Source organism: Marmota marmota, unplaced genomic scaffold (assembly GCF_001458135.2).
Source record: "Marmota marmota marmota unplaced genomic scaffold, marMar, whole genome shotgun sequence".
Taxonomy (NCBI): domain Eukaryota; kingdom Metazoa; phylum Chordata; class Mammalia; order Rodentia; family Sciuridae; genus Marmota; species Marmota marmota.
Window position 1 is genome coordinate 13,445,729 of NW_026000283.1, and position 24,356 is coordinate 13,470,084.

The 24,356-nt window shown below is 33.2% G+C and overlaps 1 long non-coding RNA gene and 1 pseudogene across 1 annotated transcript in view; one reads left to right on the forward strand and one right to left on the reverse strand.

The window, feature by feature from the left end:
- Positions 1–7,305: 7,305 nt before the first annotated feature.
- On the forward strand, positions 7,306–8,111 carry LOC107153058 (annotated as a pseudogene).
- A 6,111-nt stretch (positions 8,112–14,222) lies between these two features.
- Positions 14,223–24,356, reverse strand: part of LOC125614384 — a 46,673-nt gene continuing 36,539 nt past the window's right edge. Inside the window, exons 4-5 of the long non-coding RNA XR_007344988.1 lie at positions 17,829–17,917; positions 14,223–14,303 (exon numbers count right to left, since the gene is read on the reverse strand). This is a non-coding gene — a long non-coding RNA (uncharacterized LOC125614384). The remainder of the gene's footprint in view (positions 14,304–17,828; positions 17,918–24,356) is intronic.

Sequence of the window (24,356 nt, forward strand, 5' to 3'; positions counted from 1 at the left end):
CATTTAGCCTCTTCATCAGCTAATTGAAGAAAATATGGTCATTACTGGAAAGCTGGTTTCAACATTTTATAATATTAGTCCTCTGTGTGCCTATGTAGGAAGTTCATTTCTACATTATCCACACCATCTTTATAGCCTGACCTTTACTCAAGAATTGATTCTTTCAGCAATCATATTCTGAAGGCCTACTATGCACCAAATTCTGAACCAGGTACTGGAAATATAAAGATAATTTTAAAATGCCTTAATCTCTAGGAGCTTACATTCTAATTTGTTTCATAGAATAAACTTTTCAAAACAATTTCTCTCCCTTTTTTGGCTTTGTGATATGAGAACGTCTTGGGAGAATTAAGATAAGGAGATAAATGAGGAGAAAAGAAACTTGAGGTTCACCAGTCCTCTGCAGTGTTTTCTACTCAGAGAGAAGAATGAAAGAAGATCGTTTCTGAATCTACAGTAGACTGGTGAGACTTGTGCCATTTTGTCACTGGGAGAGTCTTATCCCCTTCTTTTCCTCTCCCCCTCGCCCTTCTTGTGACCTTTTCACTCCCTCTTCTGATTTTTTTCTTTTAGCAATCCATCTTTGTATTTTGTCCTTGTTGCCATTTTTGTAACTTGTGTGGGACAGACTGAAATAGCAAATGTATTTTTCCACATATTACACATTCAAAGTGATATACATGCCAGGGTCATCATTGGTCTCAAGGTCCAGACAGTTTAAAAGATTAGATAAACAAGATGTGGATCATGTGGACAGAATAAGGTAATAATCTGGCTGGTTGTCATAGAGACCGATCTAGAAGGAAGAGTGTAATTGTGCTACAGGTTTACATGAACTTAGAGTATATTACTACTCTAAATGGACTTAGGGTTCCAAATGCTTATAACTTTCTGCTTATAGATTTATAATAAAATGAATAAAGTGGTTTTAAAACATGTTACAATAATTTCATGATAAAAGATTGAATGCATCAATCTACTTTTACCCACTTTTAGTCATATAGCACAGTGATTAAAAACACAAGCCCTTAACATAAAAAAATAGACATGTAGACCAATGGAACAGAATAGGTAACCTGGAAACAAACCCATGTAACTACAGCCAACTGTTTTTCTATAAAGAAGCAAAGAACACACATTAGAGAAAGGACAATATTTTCAATGCATGGTACTGGGAAAATTGGAAGTCCATGTGTAGAAGAATGACCTATCTCTCACCAGTTGCAGCAATCAACTGAAAATAAAGATCTAAAGGTAGTACAAGAAAATATAGGGGAGAAACTTCAAGACATTGGTATAGGCAATGATTTTCTGGATATGATTTCAAAAGCAAAAATTAACAAATGGGATTACATCAAACTAAAAAGCTTCTGCACAGCAAAGGATCTAATCAACAGAATGAAGGAACAACCTATAGAATGGGAAAATATTTGTAATCTATACATCTGACAAGGGGCTAATGTCCAGAATATATAAGGACTTCAAAGAACTCAATAATTTCCACAAATGAAGCAAAACATGAGATACTTATACATACTTATATTTCTGTGTCTGGCTAATTTCATTTAACATGATAACTTTGAGTTTCAATCATTTTCTACAAATTACATAATTTAATTCTTCTTAATGACTGAAAAATGCTCCATTGTGAAGGTATAATATTTTCTTTATTCATTCATCTCCTTTTTTCTCTTTCCACATTTTTATTGGTGCATTATAGCTGTACATAAAGAGAGAATTTTGTACATACTCGTAAAAAAACAAAGTACATGTATAAAGGCATGAATTGGCGTGAACATACTCTAAATATAAAGATATGAAAAATTGTACTCTATATATGTAATAAGAATTATAATACATTCTGCTGTGATGTATTTAAAAAAGTAAAATCAATAAAACTAAAAAAAAATAAAATAAAGAGGCAAGCCAGAGGATAAATCTAAAAAAAGGTAATTGTGAGGAACATGTGAAAATATGTGAATGTAGAGTGAACATAGCAAGTATCAAATAAGTGGTAACACTTACGCATTTTGCTGCTATTGTTGCTGCTGTTGTGGTTCTTATTATGATGATATTTAAAAATAAGAATGACAACTACCATTATTAAACAATCATTTTGATTGATAATTTTCTAATACTGCCTAAGCTGTCATCTGATCAAGCTTTTTGGCTTCTAAACAAAGTAATTACCTAAAATGTGGCCTAGTAAAGATCAATAAAGAATTTAGAATGAGATACAGACTTTCCAGATAATATATAAATAAATAAATATCATATCATTTATTATTCATAAGCACCCAGTGGCTACTCCTCTCTTAACATAGTACAAGGTCCATACTTTATGGACACCCTCTTCCACCACTACCCTTCCACCAACCCATACACACACCAACACCACACCACTACTGAGACCTCATCTTTCACTTCTTTATTCTGGTCTACTTCACTTCAATCACACTGGCATCCTCAGTATACCTCCTATTCCCCAAGAACACTCTGCCCTCATGGCCTTTGCAAATACTATCCCTACCATATGGAATACTCTTTCCTCAAAAAGCCACATGACCTATTCCCTCACTTCTTTTAGATCTCTATTCAAATATCATCTTATTAAAGAGGATTTCCCACCACTCCCTAACTAAAATACCATCAATATTCTACTTTGTCTTTCATCATAGCCCTTATTACCACCTAACATAGTATATATACACATAAACATATGTATGTGTATAATCTATGTTTAATCTTTTTTATTTACTGACTCCTCTGATACAAGAAAGTAACTATTATAAGAATTTTGCCTCTTTGATTCATTGATATATGCTTGAGTCTTAGAGCTAAATCTGACAAAATAGAAGCTCAAAAACTATTTGTGAATGAATGACTCTCATTTTTAAATTTTGTACTTTAAATTGTAAGTGTTTTTATTAATTTGAAACAAAAGACCAGATGGAAGATTCTCATTATCAGTTAACCTAAGTTTTTGACATTTCATTTGAAAATTTATCCCAAATATGGATATTTGACACTAATGTGAAGCTAAAGATTTTTTCCTGTTTGTTTTCATTGTTATCATTGTTCCTGGATTCAAAATAATACCACCTGTTACGGCAAACATTTGTCATCATTGGGCTTTGATATATTAACATTTCAATCTATTTAAAGTCATGTAATTAAATGCAATCTGAAGTTCTCTTTGGCTAAATAAATTCATCAGCTGTGTGGCACAGAGCTTTATTTGCACTATTCAAATTTTGAAATATTTTATACCAAGTACAGTATTAAAACTAGATTTTGATCATTTGACTATTAATAAAGAAATTTAGACCTTATTATTTGTTTGCCAAAATTCCTGATTGTTCATCCTAAGAAAAAATTGCTTAATGTCTGTGCCCTAAGTCAAAATCTAACCAAATAATTCTAAGATAATATTTCTATTTCTTCTGAAGTTAAATGTAAAAGCCAAAGATTTCCATCAACTCACTCATTCATTTGCAAAACATTTCTTGGACATCTATTTTTATATGTTAGGCACTGTTCCAAGCTCTGGAGTGAGAAAAAAATGTCCAAGGCCTCAAACCTTAGAAGAAAATCTAACTCTATTGAGGAAGATGAATACAAATATCAATGTCAAACATACAAGCAAAGTATACAAAGAACACTGTTTGAGCAAAGATTTCAGAGGGAAAATAATTTTTAGCAAGATCATGACTGTTTGATATAAGATATATCATGTAGTACAAAATAAGAAGGAAATTTAATTGGAAGAATATAAAGGTGGAGAGGTATAAACTGAGGTGAACTTTTGAAAAAATGGAGGGCATTTCAAAAATAGGCCTTGGACCGCTGTTGCTCAAAGGGAGATCTGTTCATCAAATGTTTTGGAATCCCCTTGCTTTTCAAAAGCTCTAATTCCTGGAAGTCAATGCCAGACTTTGAGATATGGCTCAAGGATTTACAGTGGAGCTTCTGACGTAATTCTTTTTTTTTAACCAGAGATTAAACCCAAGAGTGCTAGACCACTGAGTCACATACCCAGCCCCTTTTATTTTTTATTGAGAAACAAGATCCCACTAAATTGCTTACAGCTTCACTAAGTTGCTGAGGTTAGCTTTGAACTTGCAATTCTTATAGGTATGTGCCTCTGTTCCCACCTGGGATGTAATTCTGATGCATACTAAATTTAAGAACCAGTTGTGTGTCAGGAGTAGTAGTTAGAGGAAAAAAGAAAGGGAAGAAAATTAGATTGGAAAACATATTTTGAAGCATTATTAAAAGGGCCTTTATAATCCTCCTTTGGAGTTTGTATTTAGCCTACCAAACATGGGGAAGCTGTAGTCAGAAAATCATGTCAATTTGATCCCTTTATGAAATGATTAGGCAGCAATGCATAGGATGGGTGAATGTGAAAGAAATTAGAGCTATGCAAACCTGTTGGAATGAATCATACAAAAGTTCACATTCTATGCTCCTTGTCAACCTCAAGTATGACTTGAAATTTGTCATAAAAGAAGAATTTGAAAACAAACTTATAGTCATGGCATATACAGAATTTGTTGTTTGGTTGGAAGGAAAGTCTGTGCATTTCCTTAAAACACACTATTGTCAGCAGGGCGTTGTGGTGCACACCTGTAATCCCAGTAGCTCCAGAGACTGAGACAAGAGGATTGAGTTCAAAGCCAGCCTCAGCAAAAGCAAGGCACTAAGCAACTTAGAGAGACCCTGTCTCTAAATAAAATATAAAATAGGGCTGGGGATGTGGCTCAGTGGTTGAATGCCCCTGAGTTCAATCCCCAGTACCCACCCACCCCCCAAAAAACCCTATTGTCACTTCTAAAAATGTGTGACATTATCTCCATGCTATAATTGATTTTTTTTAAAAAAAAAAAGCAGTGATTATCTGTGAAAATAAACTTATTTAAGTTTGCATGTAGATTTATTCTGCAAAACAATTGACCAGAAATAACTTCTGATTTATATTTTCAAGTAATGCCTCTTTAAAGCTAATCCCATTAAAAGGTTCTCTCAAATTTCTTTACAGTTTTTCTGAATCCCCTTGGTAAAATATCACCAAGCTTAGCATATTTCTAATGAAATATTCTTTTATAACCACCTTCCATTCTTCCTGAATTTTTTGCTTTTAATGGTGCATTATAGTTATATCTAGTACTTGAATTCATTTTGATACTCATACATGCATGGACTATGATTTAACTCCATTTCCATTCCATTCCCTGCTTTCCTTCCCCTCCTTCCTCCCCCTATTCTTGTACTCTACTGGTCTACCTTCCACTCATGTATATATATATTTTTAATTGGTGCCTTATAGATATACATAAAGGTGAAAATCCCTGTAGAATATTTCTACATGCACATAGAATAATTTGTCAAATTCATTCTGCATTTCCTCCCTTTTCCCATCCCTCTTTCCTTTCCCTCAATCTCCTTCTATTCCATTGATCTTCCCTCTGTCTTTATCATATCCAACCCTTTTAATTTTTTTTTAGTTGTGGAGGGACACACAATATCTTTATTAATTTATTTTGTTTGTAGTGCTGAGGATTGAACCAGTGCCTCATACGTGGTAGGCAAGAGCTCCCGCTACTGAACTGAAGCCCCAGCCCTCATTGTTTAATATTAAAATTATATTCCTCGCTGCTGAATTGACAGAAATTATGTTTGGTTTAATAATTGTTCAGATTGGATATGGTGGTACACACTTGTAATTCCCATGACTCTGGATACTGAGGCAGAGGATAGCAGGTTCCAGGCCAAATCAGGCAATTTAAGACCCTGTCACAAAATAAAAATATATGGGGATATATCTCAGTGATAGAGCACCCCCAAGTTCAATCCCCAATTCCACGAAACAAACGAAAAAAGGAAAAAAGTTAAGTGCTATGGTCAAGGTCTCATGGCTAATAAATCTGTACCCCATCCTACTATTCATCTAGCCAACTGTATTTTTGCATAATAACTTTTTTACAATGAATATGATAGACAATTCATGCAAAGTTAAATGAAAATAATAGAAGTCACTCATTGATTGGTCCCTAAATTAGGTATTTTGCATACCACATACAGAATCATCAAAACAACTTTATACCACAGGTGTTATTATATACATTTTTCAGCTAAAATACCAAGGTAGCATAGATAATAAGTAGCAGATCTATAATTTAAAACCAGATTTGCTTGACCACAAAGCCCAATAAATAAAAAGTAAATGAACCAAAAATATTCATATCCCCTAATAATCAAATAACTGTCAAGTAGAGCAAGCTTTGATATGTAGTTTTTCAGTTTAATATAATAGCCCCAAAATTACATCCCAAACTAATGGGATTTATTAAGCAATAGCAGGATGAACAATTGCCACACTTTTGGAAAGCAAATGTTATCATACTTAGCAAAACTCAATTATTCCATTCTTAATAACTTATCTCACAACAATAATTTTGACACAAAAAAAGATACACTCCATGAAGGGCATTGTAGCTTAATGTATAATAGCAAAAGTTAGAAATTTCTAACAGCTTTTCAATATTATATTATATTAAATTACTGATATAATTACTAAAAAACTATGTAGGAAATGGGGAAATGTTTAAGAATTTAGTTAAAATAGCAAAACCAAAAAATCCTACTGGGCAGCCACTTGAAAAGAAAATATTGTGGGAGACTGAAGTAGAAGGAGCACAACCCGCCTCAACAACTTAGTGAGACTCTGCCTCAAAATGAAAATTTCTAATAGGGTGGAGGGCTGATAGAGTAGCTCAGTGATAGAGAACTCCTGGGTTGAATCCTCAGTGCAGAAAAAAAAGAAAAGGAAGGAAAGAAAAAGAAAAGATAATACTAATCAAGTTGGGCCCCTGATTCAAACTTTATGTCAAAAGAAATTCTAGATGAATCAAAAATGTAAGCATAAAAAGCAAAAACATATAAACAATAATAAATGGCCTTCCTAAGCGTAATACAAACCCCAGAAGTTATTAATCAAAAGACTAATAAATTTAACCAGCTAAGTGTTTCTTGAAATTCTGCATGGCAAGAAAATACTACTAAAAACCCAAAAGAAATAACAGACTAAGAAAATGAATATATGTAATGCATGCTGACAAAGAACTAATTTCCTCTACATATAAGAAGCTCCTAAAAGTCAGCAATAAGAAACCGAGAGAAATATGGGTGAAAGATATGAACAGAAAATTGAAATGAAATAAAAAATAAATGTTAATTAAATGAAAAGAGGTCAAATCCACTCATTATTGAAGAATAACAAGTCAAAACTACAATGAGAGAGTCATGAGTAACAGTGGCTAGCAGAATTATGGAAAGTGGGTTAATGTTGAAGAAGAAAAATGTGGAAGTCGTCATTTGACAAGTTTTATAACTGAGTATTTGAAGCTCAAGAATAAGTGAAGCTGAAAGTTAAAAAAAGAAAAATGCATGCCAATTATCAGACCAGAAGTCCCAGTTGTAGAATATTAAACAATTTGTGTAAAGTGGGTAAGATGAAAAGAAGTCAGACTTTGAATCAAAAGAATGAAGAAATAAAATTTAAGTTAAGAAATAATCTGAAATCAGAAAGCATTAGGCCAAGAATCCAGTTCTGCTTCTAGAAGTAGAAGTGCTCACTGATCAGGGATATCTGCAAGGCACACCCCTGCAAGGGCTCACTCCAAGGAAGATTCCAGGCATTCTAGATCAAAATATGAGTCCATATCTAAATCTAGGCATTGGTCCAGAAGAATGCAAGGTCACAGTCATGGTACTGCTTCCACTCCCATAGACGTTCTGGTAGCAGGTTTTACAGTCTAGATTATTGCAGATAGCACAGCCAACAGTCATTCTCCCATGTCTATTCAAAGGTGTCATGTTGGCACTCAGGCAAATCCTGAACCCAGATGTTGTCTTTGAGTGTTTGGGTTGAACTTGTATACCATAGAAAGAGGTCTGAGAGAAGTGTTCTCTAAATATAATTCCATTGCTGATGTGTTTATTGTATACAACCAACAGTCTAGGCATTCAAGAGGATTTGCTTTTGTATATTTGAAAATATAGATGATGACAAGGAAGCTAAAGAAAGTGTCAATGAGACTAAGACCTAGTTAAAGGACTAAAGAACCCATCCCCTCCCCCACCACACCTTATCACCATATTATTAAAGTTCTATAACCAGTTTCTTCACCCAGTATATCATGTCCACCTTTCAACAAAAAATTACAAGGCATACCAAAAGGCAAATATATATATATAACAGAGCAAACATCAGAACCAGACTCAAATATAGCAATGATGTTATAGTGATCAGACCAAGAATTTGAACAACAATGAATTATGTGCTAAGAATTTGAACAACAATTAATTTATGTGCTAAGGGCTCTAATGAGTAAAGTACACAGCACACAAGAACAGATGGGTAGGTCTGCAGGTATAGCTTAGTGGTAGAGCAATTGCCTAGAATGCACCATGCCCACCCTTGATTTGATCCCAGACACCACACACATTAAAAAAAGATAGACAATGTATGCTTAGAGAAAACATAGAGAAAGAAATTCTGAGAAAGAATCAAAATGAATACTGTGAAATAAATAATGAAAATAATGAATGCCTTTTATTATGGGCTCATTGGTAGACAAAATAACTGAGGAAAGAATCTGATTTTGAAAATATGGTAACAGAACCTCCCCAAATTCAAATGTAATGACCCAAAATAAAAAAAGACTTAAAAAACAGAATGTAATACATAAAGGAGAAGAAAGAAAAAGGAAAGCAAGAAACATTTGAAGCAATAATGACTGAGAACTTCCTGCAAATTAATGTCAGACACCAAACCACAAGGACTCAGGAAGCTCAGAGAACATCAAGCAGGATAAATACCCGCCTCCAAAAAGAAAAAAAAAAAAAACACTACTAGTAGGCATACCATGTTTAAACTTCAGAAAATTGAAGATAAAGAAAAAAGTCTTGAAAGCCAGAGGAAAATGCACCTTACCTATAGAAAATTAAAGATAAGAATTATATCCAACTTCTCAGGAACCACACAGGCAAGATGAGGATGAAGTAAAGTAAGTGTTGAGAGGAAAAAACACTAGTATAGAGTTCTGTATCCTGCAAAATTATCTTTCAAAATAAAGACTATCTCAAGCAAGTGAAAATTGAGAAAATTTGCTGCCAAAAGGCCTGACTTGCAAAAAATGTTTTAAAAAAGATCCATCTAATAGAGGGGAAAAGATACTTAAATCTATAGAAAGAAAGAGCATTAAACAAGGAACAAATAAAAGTAAAATAAAAACTTTTTTTCTTATTCTTTTCATTTGTTTGTTTTTGGTACTGGGGATTGAACCCAGGAGTGCTTACCTACTGGGCCACACCCTCAACCCTTATTTTATCTAGAGACAGCACCTTGCACCCACAATCTTCCTGCCTAAGCCTCCCAAGCTGTTGGGATTTCAAGTTTGCGCCACTGTGTCTGGCCTTTTTTTATTATTCTTAATTTATCTAACAGATAACTGTTTGTATGAAATAATAGGAACAATTTATTTGGTTATTTATGTTTATATATATTGACATAAGTGAAATTAAAGACAACAATGATACAAGGAATGGGTGGAGAATTAGGAATATTTTATTACTACAAGATACTTGAACTACTCAAAAGTAGTATAGCACTTTTTTAAAAGTAGACTTGGATTAATTGTAAATATATATTGCAAACTCTAGGGAAGTCACTAAAATAATTTTTTTAAGTTTAACTATATGCTAAGAAAGGTAGGAAAATGCAAGCATATAAAATGATGAGTTGAAACCACAGAGGCAGAAAGAGTGGAAGACAAAAATAGGAACAAAAATCGAGGGCAAATAATAAAAAAACAGTAATAAATATGTTAGATATTAATCCAACTGTATCAATAAGACACATACCATATAATTCACCCATTTGAAATTTACAATTCATTGGTTTGGGCATATTATATTATTTTTTTTAATTGTGGTGAAACAAGATAAACTTTGTCATTTTAAAAATATATAGTGCTGAGGGCTCAGTGGTAGAGAACTTACCTAGCACGTGTGAGGCACTGGTTTTGATCCTCAGTACCACATAAAAATAAATAAAATAAAGGTATTCTGTCCATCTATGATTAAAAATATTATATGTGTATATATATATATATATATTGCTGAAAATACATGTATTATGCTGCATTAGGGTAAAAATATATTTTTGTGAAGAAATAACTTTATAAGCATACAGTACCTCTGAAAGAAACTTGCAACAATAGTTTCCTCTATAGAGGAAAGGGAACAGGAGGAGGGAAGAAGGGAGGCAAAGGGGAAGTACTGGGTACTGAATGAGAGAAAATTATATCCATGTTTTGATAATTATGTTGGAATGAATCCTATGTTATATATAACTAAAAGAATCAACATAAATGTAAACTGTGAAACATGAAAAAACAGTTACCTCTAAAGAGTGGAAACTGGAGATAGAGGAAGGATAATGCAAAATAAAATAATTTTAATTGTATGTTCTTTGGTATCATTTTTATGGTCTGCCATGAATAAAATATAATCAATTCCCTCCACCTCCCCACAAAAAAAGGAAGAAATAAATTTCTTGATCGTGTTTCTAACATGACATTTTCACTGCTCTCCTTTCTCATTAATGCCAGACATCACTAATCAGTCATAGTACTCTTTACCACTGAAAGCCCAGAAGAAACTTCAGAATCCTTCTCAACCCAGTGCTCCAAGCCTTCACTATTACTAAATAAGAGCGATTCACAATGGACAATGTAATTGCAATTATGCAAAAAGTTGTACATACTGAAAATATATTACAATCTCTGGATACAAGATTTTCCAGGCAGCTTAGCCATTACATTAAACAATGTACCTTTTAAATGGCACTTTCCCAGAAAATAAAATTAAAACAAAGGTGAATAAATATGCAAAATACGAACTGTGTTACTACAACTTCTGATTGTATGTTTAGAATATACACATTTCTGTGCCAGATTAAGGACAAGAAAAACAGTATTTAAGGACTTATATGCTTACCCATATGTGGAATATTCCAAACTATGTATCATTTCAACATATCCTGGCAGGTTATCTAACAATGCTGCAACATTTTTAAAGCAGACTGCCAAGTCTCACAGTGTGGGATCCAGATGTGGAAAGTATTTGGACACATGTATTTTCTTCTAGGCAAATCCAGGATGTGTCCATGTGAAAGTATTCCAGCCTCCTAACCCCTGAAGTAGGTTAGGAACTGTGATTGCTACACATTGTTGGTGGCTCTGAAACAAGAATGATCCTATCTTGCATTTGCCAGTGGCCAAAAACTTATAAATGAGTCTTTCTTGGCAGAAAATCATTTTAAATCTAAGTCAAATGCTCAAGTCCATGCCATTTTTTTATAGAAGCCAGTAGCCGTTATAGTTTTGCAATCTCCAACACCACACGTGTACACGTGAGCACATGTGCACATGGGCATGTGAGTGCATGCACACACACACATTCTCCATTGCTCTAACCCTATCCTCACCTTAGGGGAATAAGAAAGGGAACACTCTCAGATTTCATAGCTAGAATTGTAATGTCTTTGACATGATTTTATCTAAACTTCTACTATTATACTCACAAAGAAAAATCCCATAGCATAACTCAACAATAAGTGTGAGCTTATCCATATTATTTTCTTTCTCTGGGCTTCAATTTTTCATCCATAAAATGACATAAACTCACTGGGAAACCTCTTAGATCCTGTCTACTTTGGACATTCCCAAATAATAAGAATCCTCTCACTGTAAATAGCTTTACATGTCAAATAGGAACAGTATTCAACACCCATTAATAACTAATATGCCTTAAAGCTAGATTGTGAGGTCTAACTTGAGCCACATCTTATCTTTTGAGGTCTCTCTTAGTTCCAAGAACGTTTGGGCAGTTTGAGCACTAGTTTGGTAAACTAATATACCAGCAATTTTTTAGAACACTGAAAAAGAATACCTCATTTTGATAAACACTTCAACCTTTAAATTACTCAACAAAATATGAATGGAAATCTAAGATATTTGTATTAACAGTGTGAAACACTATGACTGCCTGCTAATAGAAATGTATCAACACATCCCTAAGAGAAGAAAATAGAGCTTTACTATTTTATTTCTTTTTTTATTTTATTTCTATCCCTGCCTTATCTGGGTCAAAGTATACCTGGAGACCTTTGGCTTCCTTAAGAGTGGATCAACATCAGCTGACCCAGGACCACCTACACCCAGAAAATAATATAAAATAGGACAAAGAAAAATAGTTTGATATCATCAAATTTTACAAATTCTATCTATTATTGGAGGCAAGAAAATGGCATTAGGAAGAAAGATGAGGCTCAGATTTCAGATCACTTATTGGCTGTGTCATCCTGGATAAAGATGTCCAATCCCTCTATGTTTCAATCTTCTCATTAATTAAATGAGGATAAAAATAACTCATTCTTTTTTTCAATTTTTATTGGTTCTTTTTAGTTATACATAACATTAGGATTCATTATGACATAACTATAAAAACCTGGAATATAATTTGTTGTAATTCTGTTCCCAATACTGACTTTCCCCTCCTCTCCTCCCTCCCCCAGTTCTCTCCATTACACTGTTCTGATAGCTATCTACCTATAGTTTTTTTTAATTAGTTTCTTGTGGATGTACTAGATGGTGAGATTCACTGTGGTATATTTATATATGTACAGGGGGAAATTAGGTCAGATTTATTCCACTGTTCTTCCCTTACCCTGTCCCTTCTCCCTCCCCCTCAATCCCCTTTGTCTACCCCACTGGTCTTTCTACATTAATAGAATTCCCCCCCAAGTTTCTCTTTCTCTCTCNAGAAAGAAAGAAAGAAAGAAAGAAAAAGAGAGAGATAGAGAGAAAGAAAGAAAGAAAGAAAGAAAGAAAGAAAGAAAGAAAGAAAGAAAGAAAGAAAGAAAGAAAGAAAGAAAGAAAGAGGGATGTTCTCAGTGGTAAAACACCCTTGGGTTCAATTCCCAGTGCCAAAAAAAGCTGGGGATATAGCTCAGTGGTACAGTGCCCCTGAGTTCAAGCCCCCTGGGCCAAAAAAATTTTTTTAAATAAAATTTTCCAAAACCGTCTTATTGATTCCTCCATAGCTCCTGAACAACCACTTTTCTAGTCTTCTCTGAAAAATCTCTTGAAATTCTTTAACATTCAAAATTTTTTCTATTAGTATAGATTAATACTGTTCTACTATTGTAGCATCCCTCTTGATATTTCTCTTTTTTATTCTAGGTATACTTCTTTCTCTAACCTTCTAAGAAGAAGTAATGCGTAAAATGATTCTTCAAACTTTTTACTCCTATACATTCCATGCCAGAGATTCCATCTAGTTCTTCAAATGATCCTCCATCTCTTAGAAGTCATTAATTTAAGAAAGACTTATTGTGCATTTATTTAGCCTAATCTTTAAAAACAACTTCCAAAAACGTATTTAACTTTGAATCAGTTAATAGCTGAGTAACAAAAACACAATAGACCCACATAGTGAAGAATCTGACCATTTCCTCTGTTATAAAGACAACTATTCCAACATATGCGAACTTCACTTTTCTTTTTTAATTTACTCTTTTGAGATATAGTTTACATTAAATAAAAAGCACAATTTTGAGTATATACTTTGGTGATTTCTGACAAAGGTATATACCCTATAACATCAAGTTACAGACTTATCAATAAGATGGTTGTGGAAACCTTTATGAATATAGTTTCACTTTAAGGATAAGTGCTACCTTGTTTTCACTACTTTCTACTTCAAAGTAGCTCTTTAAATGTTTATACAATGTATAACAATATTTTATAAATTATTAAACCTCTAGACTGTCATATGCTAATAACTATGATGCTAATTTACCCCCATCAAGATATAGAACATTTCTATCACCTTAAATCTCCTCCTGCCCTTTGGCAATCAATTTACCACAATTCCCCACTGCAAGCTCCAAGCAATCATTAATCTGTTTTCTGTCACTAGAGATAAGATATGACTAATTTAGAACTTTGTATGAGTAAAATCACATGGAATTTACTTTTTTTGTCTCTGGGGTCTTCATTCATCAACTTTTGGGGAATCATACATATTGTTGCATCTGAAAGTGGTTCATTACTTTTTCTTCCTTTGTAGAATTATATTATTTAAGTATTCACCTGTTGAAAGACATTCGTGTTTTTTCTAGTTGCTAGCATTCATGTCCAAAGTTTTTTCTCCACATATGTCTTCATTTCTCCCTGGGTAAATAATTAGAAGTAGAATTATTGACCTATAGGGTAAAGTATATATTTAAATTTGTAAACAATAAAATAACAAGCAGTTTGGGGTGTAAAATTTTACATTCGCACAGCAATGTTCATAGTGACACTTGTTCCATATCCATTTCAGTTGGTATTTTCAAATTTTTAATATTAATATTTTAATAGTGTCATCACATTGTGATTTCAGTTTCTATTTCTCTCATGTTTAATTATATGAAGGATATTTTCATGTCCTTATTCACCATTAGTATATACTTACTACCCATATAAGATCTTGTCACTTGAAAGCAAAAAGCATTTTAATGCCTTTTGGAGGGGGTGGTACCAGGGATTGAACTCAGGGACACTCAACCACTGAGCCACATCCCCAGCCCTATTTTGTATTTTATTTAGAGACAGGGTCTCACTGAGTTGTTTAGCTCCTCACTTTTGCAGAGGCTGGCTTTGAACTCACAATCCTCTTGCCTCAGCCTCCCGAGCCGCTGGGATTACAGGCGTGCACCACACCTGACATGCCTTTTATTTCTTCATCATTTTTTAACTTGAATATCCAATACAATGTTGAATTTAAATTATTGAAACAGGGGTCCATGCTTTGTTCCTGATCTCAGATGAAAACCTTTGAGTATGATATTAGCTGCTTTTTTTAACATGGACTTTATTATGATGAGGTAGTTTCCATTTACTTAAAGTTTTTATGAATTTTTGATTGAATTTATTTTAAAAGATACATGGAAATATAAAAATTGTACATATTTGCGGGGTTCCACATGACAATCAATACATGTATATATTTTTGAGTTTTTTTAAATTATGAAAGGGTGTTGAATTTTGTCATGCCTTTTCTGCATTAATTGAAATGATCATGTGGGTTTTTTCCTTCATTAATTTTAACACTCCTTTCATTCCAGGAATAAATCCAGAAAATAAATTATTCTTCATGTATAATGCTTTAAATGTGTTGCTTAATTCAGTTGCTAGCATTTTTAATATTTTTATTAGTGCATTATACTTATACATAATAGTGGGGTTCATTTTGACATAAGCTTACATGCATGGAATGTAATTTGCTCCACTCAGTCCCTACTACTTCCTCTTTCCCTCCCCTTCTTCCTTCTTCTGACCCCTTTCTCTACTGGTCTTTCTTTTATTTATTTATTTTTTATTTGGTACATTATATTTATATAAAAAGTGGAATTCATTGTGATATATTCCTACATGCATGTATCATTTGCTAGTATTTTATTGAACAATTTTGCATCGTTACTCATAAAGAATATCAGTTTGAAATTTTCTTGTACAATCTGTCTGGCTTTGATATCAGGATAATGCTGGGCTCAGAATGAGTTAGGAAGATGTCCCTCCCCTTCAATTTTTTGAAGAATTTGAAAATAATTTATATTAATTAATCAAATATTTGGCAGAATGCATTAATGAGGGGAACACTATTCTGGGACTTTTCTTTCCTTTTAATTCCTGATTCATATCCTTTTTACTTATACTTTTATTCATATTTCCTATTCTTCATGATTCAGTCTTGATAAATTATGTGTTTCTAGGAATTTGTCCATTTCATCTATGTTATCCAATTTGTTGTCATACATATTTTTAATTTTTTTTAGTTGTTGATAGACATTTATTTCATTTATTTATTTTTATGTGATGCTGAGGAGTGAACCCACAGCCTCGCACATGCTAGACAATTGCTCTACCACAGAGCTACAACCCCAGCCCTGTTGTCATATATTTTTCATAATACTCTTATAATCCTTTTTATTTCCGGAAACTCAATGACATTCTCACTGTCATTTCTGGTTTTAGTCATTTGAGTCTTCTCTCTTATTCTCTGTCGGTCTAGCTAAAGTTTGCCAGTTTCATTGATCTTGCCAAAGAACCAACTCTTGGTTTTGTTTATTTTCTCAATTTTTTTCTAATTAATATTTTATTTATCCATGCTTTAAACTTTTATTTTCTTTCTTATGCTAACTATTCGTTTAGTTTATTCTCTTTTTTCTAGTTTCTTAATGTGTAAAGCTAGATTGCCAATTTGAGATTATTCTTCTTTTTAATATTAATATTTATACATATTCCTCTGAGCACTCATTTCAGTCCACTCCATGAGCTTTGGCATAATGTGTTATTCATTCTTTTCAAGATATCTTTTAAATTCCTTTGTGAGTTTTTCTTTGGCCCATTAATTACTTCAGAATTAAATTAGCTATTTTTTCAATGAAAAGCTAATCTAGAATTCTGGGCATAAATTCCATTGCACTATGATGAATTATCTTTAGGTATAGCTAGATTATATTTAATAATATTCTGTAAGAATTTTTGCAGCTTTATTCATGATTATTTTTTTTGAAATTTCATTTCCTATATTACTTTTGATTTTTCTCTTGTTATTTTTATTACTTCTTAATTGAGGCCTTTTCAACATACAGTAATGTGCACACATAAAAAGTGTACAAATTAATTCATATATATATATATATATATATATATATATATACACCTTATACCTTTGTGAAACTATCATCATAATCAAGAGTTAAAGTATCCAGTTTTTGCAAATATTTCTATATCTGCTTCTATACTTCCACCCTCTTGCCTTTCCCTGGTTCCCCTCATGTCCAAGCTACCACTGATGGACTTTCTTAATACTACATTTTAGTTGGCACTTTCTACAATTTCATATAAATAGAATATAATATGTAGTATTTTTGTCTGACATCTTTTACTCAGCATAAGTATTTATATGTTTATCTATATGGTTGCAAATATTGGTAGTGCATTGTTTTTAATGGCCAATTAGTATTCCATTGTATAAATATACTATAAGTTGCATATCCATTCCCTGTTCATGGACTATTGGACTTTTTCCAGGTTGTGGCTATGAATTATGCTGTTATGTCCATCTGTATACACACTTTTGCATCCAATTATGTTTATGTTTCTCTTGGATTGGAATGGCTGGGTTATATGGTAGCTGTATGAACAATTTTTAAAGAAACTGCCAAACTGTTTTCTAAAGTGGTTATGCCATTTTGTATTCTCCACAGGCAGTATTTGAGCATTTCAGTTCCTCTGTACCTTCCCTACTTGATATGGTCAGCCATTCTAATAGGAGTGCAGTGATCTCCTTTGTTTATAATTTGCATTTCTCCAGGAATAATAATGTTGAGCTTCTTTCTAAGTGCTCATCATCTGTATGTCTTCTTTGATGATGTGTCTATTCAAAAGGTTGGCTATTTTTAAAATTTGGTTGTCTATTTTCTTATAATTCTGCTTGAGAAATCTTTACATATTCTAAATACATGTTCACTCAAAGACTCCTTCTCTACTACTCTCTCTTACAAATTAAAGTCATAACAGCATCCCCAAACTCCAATCTTTGTCTCTTCAACTCATTTAGATGTCCTGTTCTACTCGGGTGTCCCCCACCCCACCAGGGAGTACAGAAAATTCCTCCAGGCAGAAAAGTAAGGCAGCTGTAGAATCCACCTTGTTTGTTTACTTTCTTTCAAGGTTTGCAGTCCAATGCATATTTCTCAATGCATGAAAACGATTAATGCATATATTTTGTGTTTACACTGGAAGAACAAATGTGATGTCAGTGTCTATGCCATACCTAGAAGTATAAATTTGTTCTATTATTTTATTTTATTCATTTCTCTATTCCTCTTTATCTTCAAGGTAAATTTTTCAGCTGTCTCTTAAAGCTTCTGTACATTCCCGCAATTCCATTAATCCATAAGGTCTTAATGATATCTAAGTAATTTTATTCTTACACTGCTTTCCTCCTCTATAACTCCAGAGCCTCTTTGGAATTTTTCCCACTTTTGTACATAAATACATCCCCCCCCCAACTTATTCATACATACAATATAAGAGTTTTTGGAAAATATTTAATTAGAGATCAGGCAGTTCTCTTCCCCCCCCCCTCCTTTTTACCTCACTTTTATCACATGGAAATAGTTTAAATCTTATAACTTTTATTATAGCTTCAACTAATCATTTACTTTGTATTTAATTATAATATATAATCATGGACTTTTCATTATGCCTAATCCCTTCTTGAAATACATCTTTATATGTAGGTTTTCTACTGTTATTTTTCAGGACTTCTTGTTTCTTAAATGTTTTTTTTTTTTCTCCTAGGGAACTTCACATCATTTACTGACATCTCCTATATTGAGACATTCATTTTTTACCTTTTCACTACATAAAGTTAAGAGGCTGCATTTATTATTTCTAAAATCCCTCTTTCAATGGGTAAAGTCTCCACTTACCTTTTGCTTAGGAAAATCTCAATGGATACCCTAATAAATTGTGACATTGATAACAATATGTGCTCTGCTGATGGAAACCAGAAATACCAAACAGAAAATAAACAACTTTCTTCCTTAAGTCTTATTTCTTAGAAAAGGGGTTAGGTTGTAGTAAGCACTTAATAAATGTTCTCAAATAGTTTTTATTAGTAGTAACAATATGCAAATCCATAAGTTATCCATAATATTTATTTTCATTTCCAGTTCCTTTTTGCATAATGCCATGGAAAAAAGTCAAACATCAGCATTTAAAATTAGATTTGCTACTTACATACTCTCACTGAGCTTTTAAATCGGATTAAAGCATACATTACAAAATTTTTGTACATCTAAAATAAGGCTCAGTACATAATATTCATTCAAGAAACATTTGTCATTTTTTTAAATGTCAGTTTCAAAACAATCAAATTTTCCTATCTGTCTCCTTTTATTTCTTATCTAGAATAAGTAAACATAAACTCACTGAGTAGTCCATATTTTTTTCTTCTCATTTATATTGACTTCCTTGGTGCTTCATCATTTTTTCTCCTTACCTTGCATCCCTAATTTTAGGAAACTGTTGTATTGTCTAAGTACTTTTAGCTATATTTTATACACTATCACTAGTGCAATCATATTTTTTGTTAATATTGAAAGAGTCTTATGGATTCCTCATATATATATATATATATATATATATGAGACATGCAATATCATGGACTTGATATTGCAATATATCTTGCTCAAACAGACATAGACAGACTCTTGGCCAAGTCGTGAGGTTATACTTGGTTACAGAATGAAGCTCTGAGTTCTCCCAACATATTTCTTGTTTTTTATATAACTTTAACCATCATGACATAGAGCAAGCCAAATTTTGCATATCTGCTGCTACCACTGTTCTTTGTATCTTCCTCATCAAATCTAGTTCTTATGGTATAGTGGAAAGAGTACCTAATATGGGTTTCAATCCCAGCTTTGCCACTAGCTATAACATTGAGGTAGCTACTAATCCTATTTGAGTCTCTGTTTTGTCATTGTATGATGAGGTGTTTAGATGAGATGGTCTGATCTGAGCCCTTGAGTGATGTATTACTACTCCAAACATTCAATGGCCTGCTTCTCATTCATCATTTTAATGAATATTTGCTCAGCCTTGTAAAATTCAGTAAAGGCTTCAAAAAAAGATTGTATTTTAAGTATTTTGGGAGGTTACTGGTGATTAAACTCAGGGGCACTCAACCACATCCCTAGCCCTATTTTGTATTTTATTTAGAGATAGGGTCTCACTGAGTTGCTTAGTGCCTTGCCTTTGCTGAGGCTGGCTTTGAACTTGTGATCCTTCTGTCTCAGCCTCCCAAGCCACTGGGATTATAGGCATGCGCCACTGCACCTGGCTAAGATTGTATTTTAAATTGGGTCTTCATGATAAATGCATTTTCCAAAGAAGGGAATTATGGAAAGGATTTCTAAGCAAAAGAAATAGTTATGCAGGGGGACTGAGGATATAGCTCAGTTGGTAGAGTGCTGGCCTAACATGCACAAGGCCCTGGGTTCAATCCCCAGCACCACCAAAAAAAAAAAAAAAGAAACAGTTACACAAACATATGCCATTCTAGTGAAAATAATGACAATGATCCAGGACAAACACAAGTAGAAAAGAAAGGTGTTGTTGGAGCAAGGGCTCGGATAATGGAACAGTAAGTGTTTAAAAAATTAAAAATTACAATAATAAGTGAAGACCAAATGTCACATAGCTTCATGCTCCACCCTATTTTGTATCTTATCTCATGGGTGAAGATTTCCCAAAGTGAGTTTCAACTAATAGTAGTTCAAGTAGTTGTTGATAAACGTTCCAAAAAAAAAAAAAGTTCCATGGGCAAATATATGTGAAAAATGCTAGGTCAAACGACAAGAGCAGGACCTCTCAAAGCCTAAATTTAATAACATGTTACACAGATGTCTTAGAAGAAAGCAGCATGAATAATTTCTAAAGTTATTTGATCTCAGATTTTTTTTTATTTTAGATGTATCATATAGTACCACCTTTCAACAGAGCAATAGATTTTATGTAAAGGAGTGACACCATTAAATTTTAAGAAGACAAATCTGAGTGTCATGGTGACACTGACACATAGTGGAGAAAGGGGTTTGTCTTAGAAGACATGTCTCATGAATCAAAGTTATTCTGCCCTTCTGAGCTTAAGGCTTCTTGGAAATTAGCAAGTTATACCCTGCTGCTAAGATTAAAGAGGCTCTCTGTCTCTGTCAAAAAAATGATAGAGCTTCCAAGAGAAGAGATTCTCCAAGTCCCAGAACTGATATTTGTACCTTATGAGATGTGGAACATCCTCTAATAAAGTGGATCTTCTCCCTTTTGTAATGTTTTTTTTAATTTAAATTTGTTTTAACTGATACATAAAAACTTATAAATTGTCTATATTTATGGGGTACCATGTGACGTTTCAACTCATTTCTATGTTATGCAATGTTTGAATCAGAGTGTGTGTGTGTGTGTATACATATATAGATATATCCTCAAAAATTTGTCATTTCTTAAGACACAATGACACACACCATGATAACCCTTTCCATGCAGGCTTTCCCAGCCTAGAATAATGTTTCCCAAACCAGCAGGGTTTGTTCCCAGTTATTCTGCCAAAAAGGTTCCACCATCAAATTAGTTTGAGGACTGATGGGTCAATGTTGCATAGACGTCTTTGCTTTAGGCCTTCCCAGAGACTTCCCTATGCTAATGTGCATTGTGACTCTCCAAGAGGGAATCAGGGGCCCTTTTGCCCAAAAGCACCTTGTTAGTACTATGGTTCCGTGGTTCCTCAAAAAGTTAAACATATCATTACCATATGACTCAGCAGTTCCACTCTTAATTCAAAAGAATTAGAAGCAAGAATTCAGACAAAGCCAGGCACTACATAACAACAGTTTGATCAACAATGAGGCACATGTCCAAGGATGGTCCTATAATATTTCAATGAAACTGATAGACTCCTATCACCTGGTGATGTCACAGCCATTATAAGGTCACAGCACAACACATGACTCACGTTTGTGGTGATGCCCTATATAAACAAACCTAGTCTATTGTCAGTTGTATAAAAGTATAGGACTTAAAATTATGTACAGTACATAATATTTGACAATGATAATAAACCACTATGTTACTGGTTTATTTATTTACCACATATATTTCTTATCATTATTTGACAGTGCACCCCTTACACTTTTTTTTTTAAAGAAGCTGACCATGAAACTATGCTGTGTCACCCCCCAAAAAAAGTCATTTCTTATTGACAAGGAGTGGGGGAAAAGGTACACTCATACATTGCTGGTGGGACTGCAAATTGGTGCAACCACTCTTGAAAGCAATTTGGAGATTCCTCAGAAAACTTGGAATAGAACCCCCATTTGACCCAGGTATCCCACTTCTCAGTCTATACCCAAAGGACTTAAAATCAGCATACTATAATAGCATGGCCACATCAATATTTATAGCAGTTCAATTCACAATAGCTAAGCTATGGAACCAACTTAGGTGCCCTTCAATGAATGAATGGATTAAAAAAATGTGGTACACATACACAAGGGAATATTACTGAACCATAAAGAAGAATAAAATTATGGCATTTGCAGGTAAATAGATGGAACTGAAGAATATCGTGCTAAGTGAAATAAGCCAACCCCAAAAAACCAAAGCCCAAATGTTCTTTCTGATATGAGGATGCTAACACACAATAAGGGGGAGTGAGTAGGGAAGAATAGAAGTACTTTGGATTAGACAAAGGGGAATAAAGGGAAAGGAGAGGGGATAGGAATAGAAAAAAATGATAGAATGAATCAGACATAATTTGCATATGTTCATATATGAATACACAATCAATGAAACTCCACATCATGTACAACCACAAGAATGGGCAATTATACTCCATGTATGTAAAATATGTCAAAATACATTCTACTGCTATGTATACTAAAAAGAACAAATAATTTTTTAAAATTGTCATTACTTTATGATAAACAATCCAAATATGTTCTTGATTTTTAAAATAAAAGTTCAAGTACGCTTACAAAAGCTAAAGATGGGCTGAAAGTGACCTTTGAAATTTCTAGAATTATTTATAAAAATTAAAATTTGCATAGATAATGTATGCTTTTCTCAGGAGAAAGACCACAGTTTTCATCAAATTCTCACCAATTTATTATATGACCTATATTCACAAGTCAGGTAGTCAAACATATCTCTCTGCCCTGGAAAAAATATCAAAGTTTTAGATCTTTCAAAATAAAGTTAATAAATCTTAACCAAGAGTTTTAAGATTTCAATTGTTTTAGTGTGTGTAAGATACAGGAAATGCACTATAAAAAAAAAACTTGGACTTAACTTCAGTTCACATCTCTTCAATAGTTTCTAAACAGAAACCAACTGTCCAGCTACTATTCCAAATCACTAATTTTCTTTTGTCTTTAGATCCTTTCCATCTAAAATTGGCATTAAATCAACTCCATATTTCAGTGTCCTCTGATTGTTCTCCTAAAATTAAGTTTATCTCCCTTGTTACTAGTGCAGTGCTATGCCAAGTCAAGTACTAAATATTTGTTGAATGATTACCAATTTATAAACTTCTGTCTTCCTGTTATTTTGGATCTTTCACCTTTTTTACACTGTCAGTTTCCACCATTTTTCTATACTAAAATACTTTAAAATATGACATATTTGCATAACTAGCAATAGCTTACTGTAATAGTAGTATGTACACGTGTGATCTGATTTCATGGATCAACACATGCATCACTTGTGGGAAATTAGAATTTCGAGAAGGTAATGTGTAATTCCCAGTAGATTGTTATGCCCCCTGGAGGTTCATGCCTCCTCACAACACATCTTATTGATAATGCCTTCAATTTTCAAGAGTTTTTTTTTTTTTTTTCATGTACCAGATTGTTCCAAAGGCTTCCGATTTGGTTCTCATTTCAAGATATTATAGGAATTAAAAACATGACCTGAATTCTTCCATTGCCATGTATGACATATAAGTAATCTTTTCTTGTTGCTAAGAAAAGTTGTGCTTTTGCTTATACTTCTTTCTAGGACCTCTTAGACACAAATCAGATTAAAACCTTTGCTTGAGAAAGAACATCATTTCTGAAGGTTGATCAGAAGGCTTACTTTTTTCATTATTTTCTATTCATCCCATTCTCTCATACAGAGGTAATTCCTAAATGATCAACTAAAATGGAGTAATCCCATCCTTTCAGCTATGCTGAGGTGGTTTTACATTTGCTTCATAGTGAAGTATCATTGATATTAAAACAATTATTATTATTATTAATCTCATTGTAGAATGCAATGCTCCAAATGCTTGTAATCCTCAAGAGATGTATTTATGATGAGAAGATCAAGCAAGTAACCCCACCAGAAGTGTAGGTTGGCAGTGCCACAGTCTTTTAGCTTCAATTTGCAATAACTCAGATTCTTAAGAATTCCACACATGATATATATTTCTTTTCCTTTCTAAAATAAACAGTGTGAGTTTCAAAGCAAAGCAGGATTCCCCAGATACCACAGTCAGCTTTGAAGGATATAGTAATCAAATGTGGACAAAAGAAACAGAGATCTAGGGGAATTGCTTGTTTCTATCTTAATAATTGCCTTTTGAAACACAACTGGAAATTTTTGTGGCTTGTGTTATCTTCTATTTACCTC